This window comes from Chiloscyllium punctatum, chromosome 28 (assembly GCF_047496795.1).
Source record: "Chiloscyllium punctatum isolate Juve2018m chromosome 28, sChiPun1.3, whole genome shotgun sequence".
NCBI classification, from domain to species: Eukaryota; Metazoa; Chordata; class Chondrichthyes; order Orectolobiformes; family Hemiscylliidae; genus Chiloscyllium; species Chiloscyllium punctatum.
In genome coordinates, this window is record NC_092766.1 from 54,237,685 (window position 1) to 54,261,644 (window position 23,960).

A 23,960-nucleotide genomic window follows, 5' to 3' on the forward strand; every position below is an offset into this window, starting at 1 on the left:
TCCTGCTCCTCGGATGCAGCCTAAACTGCTGTTCTTTTCCAGCATCACTCTAATCTATACTCTGGTTTCCAGTGTATGTCGTCATTGTTTTTATCTTGGTTAGGTGCATTAGTCAGGGAAAATGTCGAGTAATACAGCAAGGGAGAGTCTGGGTTGGTTACTTTTTAGATGGTAAGTGTGGACTGTTGGGCCAAATGGCCTGTTTCAACACTGTAGGGATTCTATGATTCTATGATTTGGGATTAAATTGATAAGTGAGTGCTCAGGATACTACTTAAAGTCAACAAAATCTTTTAAGTTTAGCAAGGTACATGGAAGCCATCACGAATGAAGTGAGATAAGTGAGAGAGAGAAAGACAAATTAAATATTCAAATGAAAACACGCCAATAGTTTCACAGCATGTCAATCTTACGTTCAATATGAATAGGTGAATGGAAAATAAAAATAAATTCCTGACAATTCATGAATGACTAATATTTAGAATTTAAATTTGATCTAAGCACATACCAGTATTTAGATGAATTGCAATATTTCGTTATAAATGTAGGTGATCAGCTGACCAATGAATAACATGAAGTTCCATTTGGTTATTTTGCGAAAGAGGAATTTCGACTGTTAATATTTTCCTCTTTATACAACCGGAGAATAAGTATTTATGTGCTTGAAACGTTTGAACTAGGTTCCTTTAAACAGTAAAACAAATCATGATTACCATGTCTTAGACTCTTCCAACTTTAAGGTTGCAACATCATCAACTATTTTTCCAAGGAATATAGAACCAGCAGAATTAGATGCATAATTTTACTAGTGAACTGAATAAAATAAATAGGAAATATGGTGATGATTGAAATGCAGAACAGATTGAAGAATATCTAATGTTGTTTTGAAAAGCAGTTCAATGTATACTCAGATATTTTCTAATGATATTTCCGAGTTGCTCTGACACATCTCCGCTGAAGGTGGAAATTGAAATCATTCCTCCTGATCTTGTCGTAGAGACACTGTCAGAGCTCCACAAAGACCCGTCATAATGTTACCATCCGGGAAGGGGAGGTGTACAGCCACATGCTTACGGCGGCAACTCAAATGAAAATTATTCAGATGTTTCTTGTAATTATTTGAATGGGAATTAATTGCGTATTTCCTGTGTGTAATGAACTGACAAAACGAATTAGTAATTTACAGTAATGATGTAACAAGCAATAATGACTTTAATTAAATATGAATCTCGTGATTATTCATGATAAGAAAATTCTAATCATTTGATCAGTGTACACAGATGAACGAAACTCAATCAATCAAATAGTTCCATATGTTCAATGCTGTTTGTCACAGAATGAAAAGAAAATTAATATGCATTTGCAACATAAATGATTAGGAAAATAAATGAATTAGTCAATCAATGCGGCTATTCATCTGAAGACAACTTCCCTTCTTTCCAGAAATGTTCAACTTCCCAAAGTTAAAAATGTACTGTGACTACTTCATGAAACAATAAAGAGATGTTAATTCCTTTTGTTGCACTTCAAACAGTCACAAGAATTTTAAATGATTTTGTTCCATGAAAAGTGATTAACTTGAATTGTTTTCATAAAGACAGTCAATGTTAACATTGAAGTTAAACATAATTAAATCAATTCAACTGTTTCCATGGTCAAAACAAAAATTGATATTCACAATGCCCACTGCAAAATCTTTACATTATTCACTTTATGAGCCATAATTTCGTAGTCATACCCTGAACTATATTGAGCAATGATTAGATAATAGCAACAATTGAATTGTCAAAATTATATCATTTCATTTAAGAATACTGAGAAATCTCAGTTAATTATTTCACTGAGCAATGTGGAGAAACGACCAGGAATTATTCTAATGAAAAGTAATTAAAGTTCTCTGAATGCTTCAGGCTGAGATTACCGCGATCATTCAAATGATCAATCGTTAAATACTTACAATGAGGCATCGATTGGGAAGTCATTGGTTCCATTATGGGATCGTTCACCTAAAAAGTAAATTGATTTTTATGTTGTAGTGTTCGTACTAAGAAACAATTAATGCAATTAAAATGCGAATAGCACTATATTTATGAGAAAGACTAACTCCAACAACTGTGCAAATTATTGTCATGGAAGTGACTGGAAAATTACGTTGTAATCTCAAAAAAAAATTCAATATTTTTAAAGCACTTTGTTGTGATGATGATTGGATATTCATTAAGATCGGTAAACTGCGAAATATAATATGGTAGCGAGCTTTATGATTCAGAAAAATGAGCCATTCAGTGATTATTCAGCAGAATTGCTTTTGGTTCAAAAATGCAGGATTACAAGAATTACATGTTTCCATCCATTGGTTTGCTTATTGAGATGTAGCTTTAATTTACAACTTTTTGTTCATGGCCAATGTTTAGACATTCATGTCAGTCGTAGGAAGTAAATAAGTAGTTAGTGAAAGTACATATTGCAGTGAACATAAGATACAGGGAGCTTCCATAATTTTGTGATTATTGCACATTGACAAATAACTCGGGAGTAAAATATAATTAGAAATCAACATGGAAAGCAGTTTTGTTTCTTATAACAAATTGAAAGAAATCCTGATGCATTGCACATGGTTTGAAAACACATCAGTCACCAAAACACCAGTCAGAAATAAAATCAAGGTCATAAAAAGTATCGGTTTATGACAATAAGACCCTTATGAAGAGTATTCTGCTGAACAGTAATTAGAGGACCTTGAACATCTTCATATCGTTCTTGCAGAGAAAACTCTTTCATTATTCATAAAGAGTTAATATCGTAAATATTTTGACATGTGTATCGGAACTCGTAAGAAAATGAGAAGCACTTCACATGATTGTTTTCGTGAAAGAAAGTCAAAATAAATTAAATTTACAGTGCCACCTTTGAGTATTTTCTCTGAATAAGCAGATAAAGGTTTTTAATGCACACAATCAACAGGTTTTCACCTACAGTTGTAGTAAGCCAAAATTAAATTATTTTGTTTTGCAATACTTCAACTGGAACCCTGATTGGCAAGCTGCTACATATGTTGATATTAGCATCCTCGGTCATTTGTAATAAAGCATGGTTATTGGTTTTAGCTAATTATTTTGTGTGCAATTACTGAACCAAAATGTAAGAAATCAAATGCATTTATTGGATGGAACTGGTTACCAAATGTTTATTGTGGCTTTTGTTCTCAGGAACGATAAGAGACTTACTCCGGTTTTTCTCCTGAGCAGTAATTAGATGACAAGGAAGACATTTGTGTGGCTGTAAGTGCCATATTGTGTGACCATTGATTTCATTGACATTGAGATATTTTGCTTATACAGGAAGGGATTCATAATCGCATAAAGTTCTTAATTAAAGTCATATTTTCTTTTTTTTAAAATTATGAGAATTCGTTTGTGAAACAGTGATTTAGAGATGCCGGAGTTGGACTGGGGTGAGGAAAGTTAAAAATCACGTGACACTATGTTACAGTCCAACAGGTTTATTGGGAAGCGCTAACTTTCAAGGTGCTGCCTCTTCATCAGGCGATCTTCATCTCTTCATCTGCTCGGCCAAGAGAATAAGGATTGGTGTACGGGAGGAGTTGAAATGCACAATAATGATGTGTTAAATGTTTATTGAAACTCTTCTGCAGAATTATGTTCACAGAATAAACAATATTTGAACATTCTTGAGCTGACTGGAAGTAAAATCCTGTTGCCCACCATATGAATAATACCCGAATGTATTTTGATTAAATAAAATGAATTTCATTACTTAGATACTTTAAAATTTTAAAAACTGCAGTGTCCTCAAATCTAAAATTTGGATATAATTTAATATGATACATAATGTTATTAATTACCTGAAGATAATAAATTGCAGATTAAGAGATTATTGGAATGAACAACAGACAGAAGCAGATACAAAACTGGATTGAAAATCAATTCAAACTCTTATTCTAATCACCATTCCAAGCTGCTCTGGCATATCTCTGTTGGAGAAGGGAACCGAACCCACACCTCCTCGTCTCATAAGAGTGACACTACTAGAGCTCCACAAGTGTCTTTCATTATGTTCCTAACAAGGAAGGGTGGGATTATAATCAATTGTGATTACTCAAATGAAAACTAATCAGTATTCATTCCGATAATTGGGCCTGGAATTAATTAGACTGTTTCTGTGTGTAATGGACTGAGAATGAAATAGTCATTCCCAGTAATGATGGTACTAAACATATATGCTCTTACTTAAAAATTAAAATCATGACAATTGAAAGAAAGATAAATACACATATCATGCGCATTGTAAATTCATGACAAATATGACTGCAGAATGTGTTTAAAGCTGTTTTTTCTTATAATGAAAAGATAGTTAGAATGCTTAGCAGCAGGATGTAATCGCAAAAAAAACATTCAACGTGACTATTCAGCTGCAGGCAGATCCCCTTCCTTACACATATGTATAACTTCCAAGAATTCAAAATTTACTCTGATAAAGAAAAGAACATACGCATGTAAATTCTTTTTTCTTGTTGGCAAAAAAGTCACAAATTTGAATTTTTTTTAGCTTTAAAGTATTTAACTATTCCTGTGATCAGAAATACAATAAATCTTCATGTGGAAGAAAAATATGATCAAATCAAATCAAAATAGATATCGATATTCACAACAATTGGGAGAGTGGACACAACAATATCTTTCCATCAGTTAATGTACTGAGCCATAATTCCACTTTTATACCCCTTACTGGAATGATCAATTATTAGATATTAGCAATAACTAAATTATTAATATGCTGTCAGTGAACGGAATATTAATGAGAAATCTCACATTGCTGTTTGAACGAGCAATGTGTCGACATAAACAGTAATTCTTAGTGAAATGTCTTAGACATCTCTTAATCAATGAGGCTATGTTTACTTTGATTGTTGAAACGAGTAGCATTCAGTTATTTATAATGAGCATTGGACGGAAATCAATGCTTTTTGGTGCAGAGCTGAAAGATTTTGTTATTGTAGTATTGGCAGTAAGAAATAATGGATTTAATTATGATGTGTATCTCACCTTACTGAATATTTTCAAGTTTTCTAACAGGTTTCTGGTCCAATCTTCAGTTTAAGAAGGGTAATTTTGGGTCAGAACATCAGTAACTGCAAACATTTTCGACACATCTCCATCAAAGTTATTAATCTGATAATTCAGAACAAATATCAAAAATTACCTCTGTAAATTTAATTGACTATATTTTTAGATTGTAGTCAAGTTCGTTCTCTGCTTATTTCCTTCCTAATTTTGACACCAGTGGCTAAATATGGATTAGATTAAATGTCATATGAGTTAGACGTTAGTTTTCTCTCACAGATCCGTGCAGCACAGGAACTGGTCATTTGGCCCATAACATTGTGCTGAACATAATGCAAAAGAAACTCATCCCTTCTGCCGACTCTTGGTCCATATCCTTCCAAATTATCGAAATGAACATTAAAGAGCCTTAATGTATCTGCTTCCACCACCAACCATGGAAGTTCATTCCAGACACCTACCACTACCTGTGTAAAAACAAATTGCCCGTTACATGCCCCTTGAACTTTCCCCCTAACCTTAAACGCATGTCACATAGTTTTTGATGCTTCAACTCTGGGAAAAACTTTCTGACCGTCAACCCGATCTACGTACCTCATGATTGTAGAGACTTCCATCAAGTCTTCCCCCAGTCTCCACCACTCCACAAAAAAGCAATCTGAGTTTTTCTTGCCTTTCTGAATCCAGACAGCATCCTGGTAAATGCCCTCTTTACCCTCTCCAAATCCTCCATACCCCTCCTGTAATGTGGCGAACAAAAGTGAATACAATACTTCAAGTATGCCTTAACCAAAGTCTTATAAAGTTACAACATGGCTTCCTGACACTTGTAACCAGCTCTCTGACCAATAAAGGCAAGCATACCATTTGCCTTCCTAACCACTTTCAGGGAGCCATGGTCTTGAACACCAAGATCCCTTTGAATAATAATGCTGAAAGTGTCCTGCCATTAACTACCTACTTTTCCTTAATATTTGAGCTTCCAAAGTGAAACACCTCACACTTGTATGGATTAAACTTCACCTTTAATTACTCTGCCCATATCTGCAATTTATCTTTTTCCTGCTGCATTATATGACAACCCTCTCCATTGTCCCCAACTGCACTGAACTTATTAACTCCCCCAATTCGATTATAATCCATTTCACTTCTATATAATTGTATCACAAACAGAAGGGTTCTAGTACAGGTACCTGTGGAAAAAAGACAGGTAATGAGGGAAATGCAGAATTCTTGAGAAATGAGGTTTTTTCAATGACAGAACAATTCTGATGAATAATCTTCTAGGGTGTGATGTTTGTTTTTAAATTAACCCAATGTTTTAATTCTCAGTTTACTGATCTTAATGATTATCCAGTACAAACTGCTTTGTTGATATTCAATCATTTTAAGTGTTGAGTTCTAACGTTAATTATTGTTTGATTGTTATTTCAATTCTCACACCATCATGAGATTCACAGTTTCGTTGAATCCATCATTTCTTAGTGCCAATATCATAATGAAATATTAACATTCTTTTCAGGTCAACTCACCTGCAATCAACACCTGTTTTCTCATCCAACATCTAACTATCTCATTCTCTTTCATTTGAGTTCTCATATTAATGGAAGGATCATTAAACAGTCTTATCAATTAAGAGATGGCTAACTATTTTTCACATATATATTTCATTTTTCCAACATATTGCACAATTACATTGCAAAAAGAGTTTTCTCATCATTCTTAAACTTGTTATCAGCCATTTTAAAACTAATTATTGTCAATATCTAGCCGGTAAACATTGTTGAAATCCAATATCTTCAGCTGTCGATGTGGATCTACGGCTCAATACATCAACTGATGTAAACAATATTACACTCTGCAATCTCTTAATCTTAGCAAAAATAATTTTACGTGTTTAAACTTAGCTGGATTGAATTGGTTGTGAGTAAAAATGCAGTCTGAAGAAAGGTCACTGGCCCAAAAGTATTTACACTGATTTCTCCCCACAGATGCTGCCAGACCTGCTGAGTCACTTTCCAGTAATTACTGATTTGCTTGTGATTTCCAGCATCCACTATTTTGTTTACATTCTTGTATTGATTGTATTTCACTTCAATTCTAACATTTCTATATGTCTGATTATTACAATAAGAGATAAGTATTTTTCATGTTAAACATTATTTAAATTTTCCGAGTTTCTTGTGTAAATAATCCAGAATTAACAAATGTTTGTTCTATGCTTTTACAATAAATCTTGAATTCTTAGCAATCACAACTTTTTGAAAATGAGGAAAGTTGTCTTTCGCTGAGTAGTCACATTGAATGATTAATGCTTCATTTCCATTTCATGTGCATTACAAAGCATGTTAATTTTTATTTATGCAGATGAATAACTGCTTCAAACATATTGACTTACTTTTATGTTTATTAAAGATCATTGTTGCTTCGTTCCTTCATTATTAGAAATAATTAATTCTTTTTATCGATCCATTACACTCTGGAACTGTCGAATACAATCCTAGTCCAATTATAACAATAAATATCTCAGTAGTTTTCCCTGTGAATAAACACAGTAAGTATGTGATTATAGTCCTGCCCTTTCTGCATGGGAATATTATGGAGGGCTCTGGTAATGTGTGTACCAGGGGGCATGGGTTCAATTCCCACCTTCAACAGAGATGTGTCGAAACACCTGAGTTGATTAGAAAATATCTAAGTGTCGATTGAACTTCTTTTCAACCAACATTGTCTCAACTTGTAACTGTTGTTCATTATAATGATCACAACATCTTGAATTTATTTGCTGCACATCACTGATTAAAGTATGAATGTTATTACGCTGCTTCTAAATACCTCTCAACTTTTAATAACTTTGCAGTCTTAAAGATTCTACAGTATATATAATTTTTAAGGTGAGGGGGAAAGATTTAAAAGGGGTCTGAGGGGCAACCTTTCCACACAGTGTGTTTCACATATTAGGATGAGCTGTGAGAGGAAGGGCAGAGGCTGGCACAAATACAACATCTAAAAGACTTTTGGACAGTTTATTGGATAGAAAACGTCTGAAGGGTTATGGGACAAACACAGTGAAATGGGACTAGTTTAGTTTCGGAAACCTGGCCGGAATGCCAAGTTAGGCTGAATGGCCTGTTTCCATGCTGTATCAGTCTAGCATTCTACAATTCAAACTTCACTGTGATTGGTCAAGGAAAGAACAAACGGGTGTTAATTCTATTTTGTGTCCATAAAAAAGTGAAATGCATTTTAAATAATTTTGTCACATGAAATAGTTCGCTCTTATTGTGATAAGAAATACAATGATTGTGAGCATTGAAGTGAAATAAAATTAAATCAATTCAACTGTGTTTCCATGGTTAAAATAAAAATTGATATTCACAATCATTGTGAGTTTGTACATTGCAATATCTTCACATTACTTCATGTACTGAGCCATTATTACACATTTATACCCGCAATTGAACTGAAAAATAATAAGATATTAGCAACACTCAGATTTTCGAAAATCTATCAGTACACTTAGAAGAAGGAGATTCAATTTCGCGACATGACTGTGCAATGCGCAGACATGAACAGGAATTATTGCAGTGAAAAGTAGTTACAGTTCTCTGAATTCATAAGGCTGAGATTACTGTGATTATTCAAATGAGCAAAAGTCAGTTTGCAAAGCATGTTGAATGCAAAATGATTGGTTCCATTGTGGGACAGTTGACCTGAAAACAATAGCATTGTTGCAATGGATTAAATTAAAATATGGATTAAAATAATATATGGATCTGACAATACACATTAGGAAGACAAACAAATTATTCTGCAAGTATTATAAGGATAATGAATTCCTAATAAATGTTGTATTCTGAACAAATAAATTGACTCAATATTTTAAAAATACTTTGCTCTGATGTTGATTAGACGTACATTAAGATCGGTAAATTGAAGACTGAAATATAATACCTAGATTGATGGATTGAGGACAATAAATGAGCCATTCAATAGTTATTGAAAAGAATTTATATTTTTGTCAAAATGCAGACAATACAGAAGTAATGCATTTCATTCAATGAGTTTACTTGTAGAAACATGTGTTCTTAATTTATGAAATTTTATTCTGATCGATGTTCAAACATTTGTGTCTGAATTAGGAAGAAAATAAAAAGATAATGAAAGTGAATATGAGAGTGACCACAAGATACAGTCCATGATATTTGATAGAAAAAGGAATTTGCATAATCTTATGAGTATTTAATATTAATAAATAATTAACTCCTCAGGTACTGAAGCAGTCCAAGTCCAAGTACAACAAGACCTGGACAGTATCCAGGCTTGGGCTTACAGGAGGCAAGTAACATACATGCCACACAAATGCAGGCTATCACGTATAAGAAATAACCTAACCACCATCCCTTGACATTCGATGGTGTTACCATGACTGAACATCCACTATCAACATTATCCTGTGGATTATCATTGATCAGGAACTGAACTGGTCTCACCACATAAACACAGTGGCTACAAGAGTAATTCAACTCCTGGCTCCTGAAATCCTGTCCAAACGCTACCAAGCACAAGTCAGGAGTGTGATGGAATACTCCCCACTTGCCTGGATGAGTGCAGCCCTAACAACACTTAAGAAACTTGATACCATCCGGAATAAAGCAGCCCGCTTGATTGGCACTGCCACTACTGAGCTTCAGTGGTGGTGAGGGTGGATGTTTGTGGATGTCCTACCTGCAATCTCTGCCTCTTCTTATTAACAAAGATAAAAGAATCTTACATTGCTCAACTTTCTCATCAAAACCGAGTACTGTATTCACCCCAACCCTCCAAGCACAAGGGATGAACTCAGATTTCTCCAGTTTCCTCATTTCTCCTCCATCTACCTTGTCTCAATCAAATCCCTCGAACTCAGCACCACCTTCCTAACCTACAATCTTCTTCCTGACCTCTCCGCCCCCACTCCATTCGAATCCTATCACCCTCACCTTGACCTCCCTCCACCTATCGCATTCCCAACGCCCCTCCCCCAAGTCCCTCCTACCTACCTTTTATCTTAGCCTGCTGGACACACGTTCCTCATTCCTGAAGAAGAGCATATGTCCGAAACGTCGATTCCCCTGCTCCTTTTATGCTGCCTGACCTGCTGCGCTTTTCCAGCAACACATTTTCAGCTCTGATCTCCAGCATCTGCAGTCCTCACTTTCTCCTCCAGCCCTCTATTATACCATCCAGCAGCATTTCCAACACCAATAGCAGCTCCTCTTAAAATATTTTGTCAGTAACTTGTAATAAACTGGTTAATACAATTACAACTGAAAATGTGTTGCTGGAAAAGCGCAGCAGGTCAGGCCGCATCATAGGAGCAGGAGAATCGACGTTTCGGGCATGAGCCCTGCTTCAGGAAGGTCCTGAAGAAGCAGTGAACCAAATTTTGAAATGATCTTTCTAAACATAATATCGATCAGGTTAAAACTGAAGTAGATGTCTTACACAACTTGCTACAAGGACACAGACAGTAGAATCTGAGGTGATCATGAGGATGTGGAGGTGAATGTGGGAGACAAGCTGGGACTGTATTGGAGTAGTCACGGTGAGAGGGAACAAATGCTGGATGGAGGGTTTCAGCAGCTGGACTGACACTGAGGTGAGCCATCGGAAACTGAGCAAGTGACCACCATCTAATAGGACAGAGAAACTGATCCATCAGCCTGAAACTGACTGACCACGTGGCTGTCAGTGACTCCAACACAAGTGAATGGAAACATTGCTCAGAGCCTGTTTCTGTAACATTCAACACAACCAGGAAATGGAAAGTGAATAATTAGCTGAAAACAAGGCCACTGCTCTGTTAGAGTCAAAATCATTCAATGTTCAGTTATTGAATATTACTGACTCTCAGAATATTCTAACCTGCAGAATCACAGTAAAAGGGGAAAGTAAACAACATTCTTGGCAAAGACAGAATGAACCAACTGCTTGTATAAAAACAGCTCAGAACAAAGGGGCGGAATCCTCTACAAACTGACAAACACAGATACCATTAGATTTATAGATAGAGATTGGAATTCTTTCGAAAAACACTTCCCTGTTTATGGTGTGTGGTAGAAACCATTGTCAGTGTGAACTGCCACTTATTTCCTTTGAAAAGAATCTCTGTTTCCCCTCAGAAAAGCAGGTGTGTTGCTCACTTACAGACTGAATTACAATGGAAACCTGATCAGGGACTCGCAGGTTAATTAAGCTATTAGTGACAGTCCATTGCAAACAACAAGAGCTTAGACCATAACAGATTCCAGTGAAACCAACAATGCAATGAAAAAGGTGAATTAGTTTTTATAATCATGCAGCCTCTCTCAATCAAATAATCCCAGTCAACTTCCAAACATTTTAAAACTATTAATACAATGTGTACATATTTATTTACTTTCCTAATTTCCTCCAAAAATATATCTGATAATTCTCTTCAAAATATATTTTAAATGGTCAATTCATAATCACAATTCATTTCCAATTATTCTTAGAGCAGATCAAATTGCAAACTAAAATTGTTTTCACGTCAATAATGACACTAGAAAATTTGATCTGTAGTTTAACCATATTTCCAAATATTGTTTTGGTTCATTATTGCAGTGAAGCTAAAATTAAACTGTATTTATTTTCTCTGATATCCTTCCATTACTTTATTCCTTAATAACAATGCCCATGGTGTAATGGGTGACAAACATTAAATAAAATTGAATTTTCATTGCAAGAACTTGTACAAATAATCACATATTATTTAGTTCATTCATTGTTGTTGATTATCAGTTATTTTCACTGTATGATCACGTTAAATTTACTTAAATAATCACAGTACAATTCTCACCTTTATAGATATGTCGAATGAATGTCAAATTATTCTTATTTCAAGTAAAACCAAATTCACGTTTTGCTCTGTTTTATTCCAGGAATGACAGGATGTGTTGAATTATTATGGGAAACAGGAACAAGTGAAGGTGGTGGCTCTCAGACGTGAGGCCTTAAAGCCAAAGGGCCAGGTGGTCGTAACAGTGGGGGGAGGTACCTAGTGCCCCGCTCTCCTCAGAAGGCAGAGAGGATGATGACAAAGTGCACACGAATGGACAGAGGGACGGCAATGGGTGGGATCACCCACCACCCTGTAAGGCCCAGAAGGCTATGTCCATGGCACCACTGGGCATCAAAGCTCAACTTGGACAGACAGTAGGGAGCAACAAAGGGAACTGTCAGAAACCAAACATGAACAGTTCACCTGCTGAATAACAGATGTTGGTGAGTTAACACCCAGCCTGATAGAGAAATGGTAATAATGGGCCTTATTGGGAGAATATCGATGAATTAGTTGAGGTACAGTCTCACCGATGATGGTGTCAGGCCAAAATCTCTCAGGCCAAGATACCCTGACGTGTACATCAGAACATGTCCCTGCAATGAGAGGGTGAGGGTGTGAGCTGGTCCCCCCCAGTGCACAGCCGATCAGTGTCTCCAGGCATTTACAGATATTACAGGGATACACTGGGGAGGGGACAGACTGAATGGGCTAAAATAACCTTGGTGACTCAGGGAACCAAGGGTAATATCGAGGATCATACAGAGAGGAAGCCTGAGGTGTGTAAGGACCACGGGGGATTACCAAACCCCAATCTGTGATGATGATATCATTTTTTTTGTTTTTAAACTGGGACCCCATTTAACTGTAATTATAAACATGGGACTCCCAGTGGGAGATCATTCTAACCACTTTCTGAATTGGACCATGAGAGCTGAGGCAAACTCAGAAACACAGGGGAATAGCTGCAGTACAGGGAGGGTAACCAGACTGGCAATGTTACAAGTGAAGAAGGAAAGGGCACATAGCCAAGGAATGTAGGCAGAGAGAGGGAGATAGATGTTCACATTGTATGTGTGCATGTGTTCACGTAGGCACATGAATATTCTTTGACGCTGTGTTTGCGAACCAGCAGAACAAATATTAATACAGGAGCATCTATATCAATGACTGATATGGATTTGTCCCTTACCACCTCAATTACCAAAATGAGAGCAGTCGGAGAAGGAATCAAGGAAGCTGGATGAAATAAACTTCTCCCGACGCAGATCATGCATATGGCAAAATATATTCAGATGTGGGCTGTGGGAAACTGAGGAAGGGACCATTCTGGGAGTTGCAAGTTTAGAACAGTTAGGACCAACTATTGATGTAGAGACACAAACTGTAATATGGGAACAACCTGAACAGGCCTGGGACAGGAAGCAAAGGAGAGTCGACATCTCCAGAGTAGTTACCTTGCAGGGAGACTGGAACAGTCAGGGAATCTGGGGAGTTATCGCTAGGACCCAAACAGCAGTGTGGGTAACTCAAACAGGAATGTGGGTTATTACCTGTAGATCCTGTAAAGATCAAGGGCCCTCTCACTCCCCACACAAACCGGATCCCATTAAAGCTGAGGAGGCAGTCATTGTGACAGTAACAGATTGACAAAAGCAGTGAATAGTCAGACGGACAGTATCCCAGACTAACTCACAGAAGCCGGACAGCTCATCCCACCTCACTATTGAGTATACCTCACTCAGTAAATCCGCCACGAAAGAGTATCCTACATTAGCGAACCACACTACTGTATTTAATGTATTGAAATCGCAACAGGATATAGTCTCCGTCCTTGATATTGTGAATGGGTTCTGGTCCATACCTGTGGACCTGGAATCCCAAAATAGGCTGGCATTTACTGGCTGAGGAAAACAGTACTCCTGGATCCAGTTACCTCAGGGATCCCACAATATTCCACTATATCCCACCGATATATGGCTGATGGAGTTAGTCACATTGATCTTTCCAACACCTCATGACCTCAGATATTAAACAGGCAGGCCAGGCTTAAAATTAACCCACAGAGAGTGGGAAGGTAGGGAGAGATGCCACTGCTCTGTTAGAGTCAAAATCATTCAACGTTCAGTTATTGAATATTACTGACTCTCAGAATATTCTAACCTGCAGAATCACAGTAAAAGGGGAAAGTAAACAACATTCTTGGCAAAGACAGAATGAACCAACTGCTTGTATAAAACCAGCTCAAAACAAAGGTGCTGAATCCTCCACAAACTGACAAACACATGTACCATCAGTTTATAGATAGACAATGAAATTCTTCAGAAAAACACTTCCCTGTTTATGCTGTGTGGTAGAAACCATTCTCAGTGTGAACTGCCACTTATTTCCTTTGAAAAGAATCTCTGTTTCCCCTCAGAAAAGCAGGTGTGTTGCTCACTTACAGACTGAATTACAATGGAAACCTGATCTGAGACTCGCAGGTTAATTAAGCTATTAGTGACAGTCCATTGCACACAACAAGAGCTTGGACCATAACAGATTCCAGTGAAACCAACAATGAAATGAAAAAGGTGAATTAGTCTTAATAATCATGCAGCCTCTCTCGATCAAATAATTCTAGTCAACTTCCAAACATTTTAAAACTATTAATACCAATGTATACATATTTATTTCCTTTCCTAAGTTGCCTCCAAAACTATATATCTGACTATTCTCTTCAAAATATATTTTAAATGGTCAATTCATAATCACAATTCATTTCCAATTATTCTTAGAGCAAAGCAACTTGCAAACTAAAATTGTTTTCATGTCAATAATGACACTGGAAACTTTGTTATGTAGTTTAATCATATTTCCAAATATTGTTTTGGTTCATTATTGCAGTGAAGCTAAAATTAAAGTCTATTTATTTTCTCTGATATCCTTCCATTACTTTATTCCCTAATAACAATGCCCACGGTGCAATGGGTGACAAGCATTAAAATAAAATTGAATTTTCAATGCAAGAACTGGTACAAATAATCACATATTATTCAGTTCATTCATTGTCGTTGATTATCAGAGTCATTTTCATTGTATGATCACGTTAAATTCACTTAAATAATCACAGTACAATTCTCACCTCTATAGATATGTCAAAGTGAATGTCAAATTATTTCAAATAAAACCAAATTCACATTTTGCTGTTTTATTCCAGGAATGACAGGATGTGTTGAATTATTATGGGAAACAGGAACAAGTGAAGGTGGTGGCTCTCAGACGTGAGGCCAGGTGGTAGTAACAGTGGGGGGAGGTACCTCGTGCCCCGCTCTCCTCAGAAGGCAGTGAGGATGATGACAAAGCGCACACGAATGGACAGAGGGACGGCAATGGGTGGGATCACCCACCACCCTGTAAGGCCCAGAAGGCCCTGTCTATGGCTCCACTGGGCATCAAAGCTCAAACTTGGAGAGACAGTAGGGAGCAACAAGGGGAACTGACAGAAATGAAACCTGAACCGTTTACCCACTGAATAACAGATGTTGGTGAATGAACACCCAGCCTGATAGAGAAATGGTAATAATGGGCCTTATTGGGACAATATGGATGAATTAGTAGAGGTACACAGTCTCACCGAAGATGATGTACGGACCCTCCCTCGGGCCAAGATGCCCTGAAATGTACAGCAGAATCTGTCCCTGCAATGAGAGGATGAGGGTGAGAGTCGGTTCCCCCAATGCACAGCCGATCAGTGGCTCCAGGCATTTACAGATATTACAGGGACACACTGGGGAGGGGACAGGTTGAATGGGCTAAAATAACCTTGGTGACTCAGGGAACCAAGGGTAATATCGAGGATCATACAGAGAGGAAGTCTGAGGTGTGTAAGGACCACGGGGGATTACCAAACCCTAACCTGTGATGATGAAATAGGTTTGATGTATTTAAAAGATGACATGGGACCCTATTTAACTGTAATTATAAACATGGGACTCCCAGTGGGAGATAATTCTAACCACACTCTGAATTGGGCCATGAGAGCTGAGGCAAACACAGAAACACAGGGGAATAGCTGCAGTACAGGGAGGGTAATGAGACCCACAATGTTCCAAGGGAAGCAGGAAAGGGCACATAGACAAGGAATGTAGGCACAGAGAGGGAGATAGGTGTTCATATTGTGAGTGGCCTGTGTTCATGTAGGTATATGCATAGCCCATGAATATTCATTGATGTGCTGTTAAGGGGCCAACACTTTCATGATTCTAACACCGGAGCATCTTTGCCTTTTATGGCTCACCCTACAACTCAAATCCTCCAACCGTAACAACATCCTTGTAAGTCTTTTTTGAAACCTTTCAAGTTTCACAGCACCCTTCTGATAGGAGGCAGGCTAGAACTGCACACACTATTCCAAAAGTGACCTAACGAATGTCCTGTATAGTAACATGACCTCCCACATCCTACACTCAATGCTCAAACCAATAAAGGAAAACATACTGAACACCTTCTTCATCATCCTATCTGCCTGCAACTTGACTTGCAAGGACTATGAACCGGCAGTCCAAGGTCTCTTTGTTGCGCAAACGTCTTCAGGGCCTTGCCATTCAGTGTACAAGTCCTGCCCTGATTTGCTTTTCCAAAATGCAGCACATCACATTTACCTAAATTAAACCCCATCTGATCAATATCTTATTGTAATCTGAGGTAACCTTCTTCATTATCCACAATACCTCCAATTTTGGATGACCTGTAAACTCATTTACGATACCAAATTATTTAAATGAATGACGAAACAAATCCAGAAATAGACATCCATTTCTCAGAGTTTGAATGTGCTCTGTGTAAATCCTGCCCAATGACTCTGCACCAGAGAAAGGCTGCACATGCGCCTGGCTGCACCTTGCCCCCGACAAAACTGGTGACTCCACATGTGTCCAGAGAATTCTTGCCCCGAATAAAGATGGCGGCACACACTCATGCCTTCAGCCACACTGAGGCAATTCCCCGTTTACTGAAAACACGAGACTGGGACGTTCAAATTTGTGTTTTCCGACGTGCACAGTTTGTTTGTAAAACCTCTCCGCTCAGACAGAATCGCTCTCACCTCCTGCGGTTCCACAGACAACCTTGATGATTTTTGTGGGTACCTATTCTCTGCCTGGTTACTCGTTTGTCCTTCGTGTATTTGTACAATCACTCTGGATTCTCCTTAAGCCTATTTCCTGAAGCTATCTCATGTCCCCTTTTTGCCCTCCTGGTTTACCTCGAGTATACTCCTACTGCCCCTATACTCCTCTAGGGATTTACACAAACACAGCTCTCTATACCTGCCATATGCCTCCTTCATTTTCTTGACCAGGCCCACAATATCTTTCGTCAGGCAGCATTCTTTACACCTACCAGCCTTGGCCTTAACAGGAACATACTGTCAGTGTACTCTCATTGTCGCAGGCCTATGGAGGCAATGGCAGATGAGGATACAGAAGCAATCATTCTCAGTAAAGAGGCAATGTTGGGAAAGACAACAGCCTAAAGGTAGATAGGTATCCAGGCTCTGATGGAATGCATCGCAGGGACTAAAGGAGATGGTGGGGGGATAACAAATAGACATCGTGATAATTCACTACCATTTGTTGGATTCTGGGATGGTTTTGACAGACTGGAAGCTGCAAATGTGGTGCCACTATTTTTCAAAAAGGACCCGTTAGCTTAACTTCTGTAGTGGGGAAAATGCTTGAATCTCTCAAGGAAGTAGTGGTGAGATATCTGGGTAGAAATTGTCTCATTGAGCAGACACAGCATTGATTCATGAAAGGCAGGTCACGTTTAACGCATTTACTGGAATTATTTGAGGATACGACGAGTGCGTTGGACAAGGCGGACTCGGTGGATGTGGTGTACATGGATTTCCAGAAGGTATTCAACAAGTTGCCACACAAAAGGCTGCTGAATAAGGTAAAAATGCATGGCATTGTGGGTAATGTATTATCATTGATACTGGATTGGTTAACCAACAAAAAATAAAGAATGGGAATAAACGGGTGTTTGGATTAATGTTGGCACTACAACTGTTTGCAATTTACACAAATGTTTTGGAGTTGAGGACCAAGTGTACGGTGTCAGAGTTCATATTTGATACAAAGATGAGGTAGAGCAATGTCTGCAGAGGCCACTGTCAGTCTGCACAGGGATACAGATCGGTTAAGTGAGTGGGTAAGGATCTGGCAGATGGAGTTCAATGTTGGGATATGTGAGGTCATCCATTTTGGTTGGACTAACAGCAAACTGGATGATGAAATGGTGAAAACGTGCAGCATGCTGCTGTGCAGAGGGAGCTGGGTGTCCTTGTGCATGAATCACAGGAAGTTGGTTTGCAGGTGCAGCAGGTAATTATGGCAGTGAAGGGAATATTGTCCTTCATTGCTAGAGGGATGGTTATTCTGCAGCTGTACAGGGTGTTGGGGAGGCCACACCTGGAGTACTGTGTACAGGTTTGGTCTCCTTACTTCAGGAAGGATGTACTAACACTGGAGGGAGTACAGAGGAGGTTCACTAGTTTGAGTTGGGAGTTGAGGGTTGGTGTATGTGGAGAGATTGAGAAAACTGGTTCTATAATCATTGTAATTTAGAAGAATGGGAGGTTGGAGAGGAAACAATAAAATTATGAAGGGAGTAGATAAGACAGAAGCAGGGAGGCTATTTCCACTGGGGGTGGGTCAAACTACAGAGCATTACCTCAAAATAATGGGGAGCAGATTTAGGACGGAGTTCAGGAGGAGCTTCTTCAGCTAAAGGGTTGTGAATCTGTGGAATTCCCTGCCGAGTGCAGCATTTGACGTTCTCAACTTGAATGCCTTTAAGGCAAAAGGTAGATTTGTGAACAGGAAAGGAATTAAGGGTTATGGTGAGAGAGCAGGAATGTGGAGCTGAGGCCATGAAAAGATCAGCCCTGATCTTATTGAATGGTAGAGCAGGCTTGAGGGGTCAGATGAAAGTTCTTGCCTTGTGCCATCAAAATTGGCCTTTGTCCAATTCAGAACCTTAACTTTTAGATCTGGTGTATTGTTTTCTGTATCTATTTTAAAAATGGTAGAATTATTAGAGACTCCCAACAGTGTGGAAGCAGGTCATTCAGCCCATCACATTGATACTGACCTGGAGAGCCTCCTAACCTCCCCCTGTAACATTGCATTTCCCAGGGCCAGCCAACCTACATATCCCTGAACACTGTGGGCAATTCAGCCTGGACAATCCACCCAACCTACACATCCCTGAACACGGTGGGTAATTCAACCTGGATAATCCACCCAACCTGTACATCTTTGGACTGTGGGAGGAAACCAGAGCACCCGGACGAAATCCTTGCAGAAAATCCCAATAAGGTGATCATCCCTTTCTTATTTCCCAGTTCCACCTAAATAACTTCACTGGGCGTACTCCCAGGAATATCTTCCCTAAGCAAAAACATAATGCTGTCTCGAATCAAAAATGCCACTCCCCTCCTCTCTTGTCCCCCTTTCTATTCTTCCTATAGCATCCATACCCTGGAACATTAAGCTGCCAGTCCTATCCATCCCTGAGTGATGCCTCTGTAATTGCTATAATATCCCAGTGCCATGTTCAAAACCACACCCTGAGCTCATCTGCCTTCCCTGTCAGGCTTCTTCGATTGAAGTAAATGCAGTGCAACTGCTCAGTCCGACTTCATTCTGTGCCTTGCCCTTGCCTGCCTTGACTATTTGACTTCTGAACTGTACCAGCCTCAGACATACCTCTATTCTCACTATCTTCTTGGGTTTACACCCACTCCCTCACTGGTTTAATGCCTCCCGAGTATCACCAGCAAGTCTCCCTGCCTCGATGTTAGACACCTTCCAATTCAGGTACAATCCATCCTTCTTATGCAGGTCAACTCTACTCCAGAGGAGATCACAATGATCCAAAAAACGTGAATCCTTTTCCCCTGCACCAGCTCCTTAGCCACTCATTGAGCACCTCCTCCTCCTCCTCTGTAATATGGACATTTTTCAAGATGTCACCATTTATTTCCCCACATTCTATATCTCCCATGTACTTCTTCACAGTAAACACTAATGCAAAATACTTGTTTCCTATCTCGCCCATCGCCTGCAGCTCCACACAATGGCTGCCTTGCTGATCTTTGAGGGTCTCTATTTTCTCCCTAGTTAGCCTTTTGTTCCTCATGTATTTACAAAAGCCCTTTGGATTATCCTTAACCCTATTTGCCAAAGCTATCTCACGCCCCTTTTTTGCCTCCTGATTTCCCTCTTAATTATACTCCTACTGCCTTTATACTCAAAAATTTTTTGGATTGGAATAAATAAAAAATATAACATCCTGACAAAACAAACGAGGGTAGGACTTACACTCAATAAAAGTAGGGCCTTGAGTAGTGATATGGGAACAAAGAGACCGAGGGCTTCAGATCTTTGAAGTGTGTGTTCCATGTGGACAGGGTGGTTAAGAAGGTGCTGAGCACACTTACCTTCATCGTTCAGACCTTTGAGTCCAGGAGTTGGGACTATATGTTGAGGATGTACAGGACGTTGGGCAGGCCACTTCTGGAATACTCTGTCCAGTTCTGGTTGTGCTGTTATAGGAAGGATATTAAATTGGAGCAGGTTCAGAAGAGATTTACCAGCATGTTGCCATGAATGGAGGGATTGTGTTCTAAGGAGAGGCTGGATAGGCTGGGAATTTTTTTCACTGGCATGCACGAGGTTGAGGGGTGACCTTATTAGAGGTTTACAAAATCAGAAAGAGTGTAGATAAGGTGAATAGCCAGGAGAGAGGGGGATTCAAAACTCGGGTGCATTCATTTTGAGAAGAAATGAGAAAGATTTGAGGGGAAAGACATTAGGGTTTTTAAAAAAAAAATTACACACGTGGAATGAACTTCCAGAGGAAGTGGTAGCTGTGAATACAATTACAATATTTAAAAGACATTCAGATAAGTACATAACTAGGAAATATTTGGATGGATGTGGACCAAGCGGAGGCAGGTACAATTAGTTCAGTTTGGAATTATGGCCGGCATGGACTGGTTGGACCACAGGGCCTGTTTCCTTGCTGTATAACATTAGGACTCTAATCCTCATTAACTCTAAATTCCTCCATCCTCAACTCTCCCGATCACTGTCACCTCATCCAGCATCACAACTCTTCCTTATTTATATAATTCCTCACCAGCCACAGAACGCTCCCTATCTCATGTCCTCCAGTTTCTCAGATCTCTGTGATATGTGCCTTTCTTTAGTTCCAGCCTTGAGGATGTCCTCATTCACTCAGATTGGTTGGAGGACAAACTGGTACAACCTGGTCCTCCAGTACTGCTCTCTGCCCCCTATTGGCCTGCGCTGACATCAATCATCGAGGCCCATTGCGAGGTGGGTGGTGGGATCCTCCCTCTCTCTGCCCTGGGATGAGCTTCAACATTCACAGTCAATGGGGCAATATCACAGAGCACAGGGGCTGGGGCTATTCAGCCCATTTGGGATGTACCCTCTCCCTCTGGAGATGCTGCAAATCTGTCCCAATTCCCTTCCCATTTGCCCAAAGCCCCCAAATCTTCCCTTAAAAAGCAAAATTCCAAATCTGTTTATGAATAACTGTTGAGTCTGTGTCCAGCTGCCATTCAGACTTTTCCAGATACTCAGAACTTTCTGAATAAAATAATGTTCACATATTCACATTATTTGCCAATTACCTGAAAATAGTTACTAAAATTGTGACATTGTTAACAATTCCCCTCTCTCTGCAGATTAGATATCCTAGAAACAAATTTGCACCTGGTCAAAATCACTGCTTAACCTTCTCAGCTCCAAGTACAATTATCTGTGCTTCTGCTACCTCTCCACAAAAGAGGAACATATCTTATTTTCATTTATTAGTGTCATAGAGATGTACAGCACAGAAACAGACCTTTGGTCCAATTTGTCCATGACAACGAGGAATCCTCAACAAACGGAGCCCCATTTGCCAGCTATTGGTCCGTATCATTGGAAACTCCTCCTATTCACGTACCCAATCGGATGCCTTTCAAATGTTGTAATTGTATCAGCCTCCACTACTTCATCTGGCAGCTCATTCCACACATACACGACACACAGCTTGAAAACTTTGCCCCTTAGATCCATTTTAAATCCTTGCCCTCTCAATTTTAGTCCATGTGATCTTGTTTTGAACCCACATAACTGGGGGGAAAAGACCCTGGCTGTTCACCTTATCCATGCCCCTTATGATTTTATAAATCTCCATGAAGTCACCTCTCAGTCTTTGACTCTCCAGGGAAATTACCCCTAGCCTATTCACCCTCTCCCTGTAGCCCACATCCTCCAACCCGAGCAAAGTCTTTGTAAATCTTGTCTGAACTCTTTCAAGATTCACAACATCCTTTCCAGAACAGGGAATTTCGAACTTAAAACATAATTCCTGAAATGGCTTAATCAATGTCCTGTCCAGCCACAATTTGATGTCCCAGCTTCTGTAGTCAATGCATTGACCAATAAATATAAGCATACCAAACACCACCTTCACTAGTCTGCCTACCTGCGACTCTACTTTCAAGGAACAATGAACCTGAACTCCATGGTCTCTATGTTCAGCAACATTCCCAAGGACTTTACCATTAAGTGTACAAGTCCTGTTCTGATTTGCCTTTCCAAAATCCAACAGCTTACATTTGTCTAAATTAAACCCAGTCTGCCATTCCTCGCCCCAATGGCCCATCTGGTTAAGAGCCTGTTGCATTCTGAACTAACCTTCTTCATTGTCCACTAAACCTCCAATTTTGGTGTCTCCTGTATACCCACTGACCATATCTCATATATTCACATCCAAGTCATTTATTTAAGGACCCAATATCCATTCCAGCAGGACAATGCTGCTCACAGGCCTCCAGTCCGCAAAGCAAGCCTCCATCACCACCCTCTGCCTCCTACCTACAAGCCAGTTTCGTACCAAAATGACTCGTTCCCCCAACATTTCATGTTATCTAACCTTGCTAACCAGTCTGCTCTGTGGAACATCGTTCAGTGTCCATAAAGACAACGCCCACAGTCTGCCTTCATCAATCATCTTTGTCACATCTTCAAAAAAACTCAATCAAGTTAGAGAGAGAGAATTTCCCACACACAAAGCCATGTTGACTATCCCTAATCAATCCTCGTCTTTCCAAATACATGTAAATCCTGTCCCTCAGAATCCCTTCCAACAACTTACCTACCACTGACGTTAGGTTGACTGTTCTCTTGTTCCCTGGCCTTTCCTTAACACCTTTTTTAAATAATGGCACCCATCTTCCAGCACCTCACCTGTCACAAACAATGATATAAATACCTCAGGGAGGGACACTGCCATCACCTTCCTAGCTTTCCACAAATTTCTGGGATACACCTGATCAGGTCCCAGGGATTTATCCACCTTGCTACTGTTTAAGACATCCAGTACTTCCTCCTCTGTAATATAGACACTTTTCAAGTTATCACTATTTATTTCTCCAAACTCTCCAGAATAGAAGAGCATAGTATTTCTCCCACCTCCTGTTGTTCATAGATGGCATTGTTGATCTTTAAGGGGTCCTATTCTCTATCTGGTTATTATTTTATCCTTAATATATTTGTAGAATCTCTTTGGATTCTCCTTAAACTATTTCCTAGAGATATTTCAAGTCCCCTTTTTGCTCTCCTGATTACCCTCGAGTATATTCCTGTAAAAACGTGATCCTGTACTCCCAATTCCGCTGCCTCTGCCATATCTGCTCCCAGAAGAAGCAATTCCACTCCAGGACATCCCAGAAAGGTTTCCTCTTTCAAAGACCGCATTTCCCTCCCACTTGATCAACAATGCACTCCAACGCATATCCTCCACTTCCTGTACCTCCGACTTCTCCCCCCACCCCTCCAACCACAATAAGAATATAATCCCCCACTCCTCACCTGCCACCCACTAATCATCAGTAACCTCTGCTATGACCGCTACCTACAGCCAGACCCCACCACTAAGGATATATCTCCCTCCCCAGCCCTTTC

General features: G+C 39.3%; 1 long non-coding RNA gene across 5 annotated transcripts in view; it reads right to left on the bottom strand.

The window, feature by feature from the left end:
• Nucleotides 1-7: 7 nt before the first annotated feature.
• LOC140454075 (uncharacterized) overlaps nucleotides 8-23,960 on the bottom strand; it is a 35,150-nt gene continuing 11,197 nt past the window's right edge. The window contains exons 5-8 of one of the 5 annotated variants that reach the window (XR_011952606.1): nucleotides 20,417-20,521; nucleotides 5,679-5,824; nucleotides 5,067-5,192; nucleotides 1,166-2,006 (exon numbers count right to left, since the gene is read on the bottom strand). This is a non-coding gene — a long non-coding RNA (uncharacterized lncRNA). The other 4 variants (XR_011952609.1, XR_011952607.1, XR_011952608.1 and 1 more) reach the window with 4 other exon arrangements.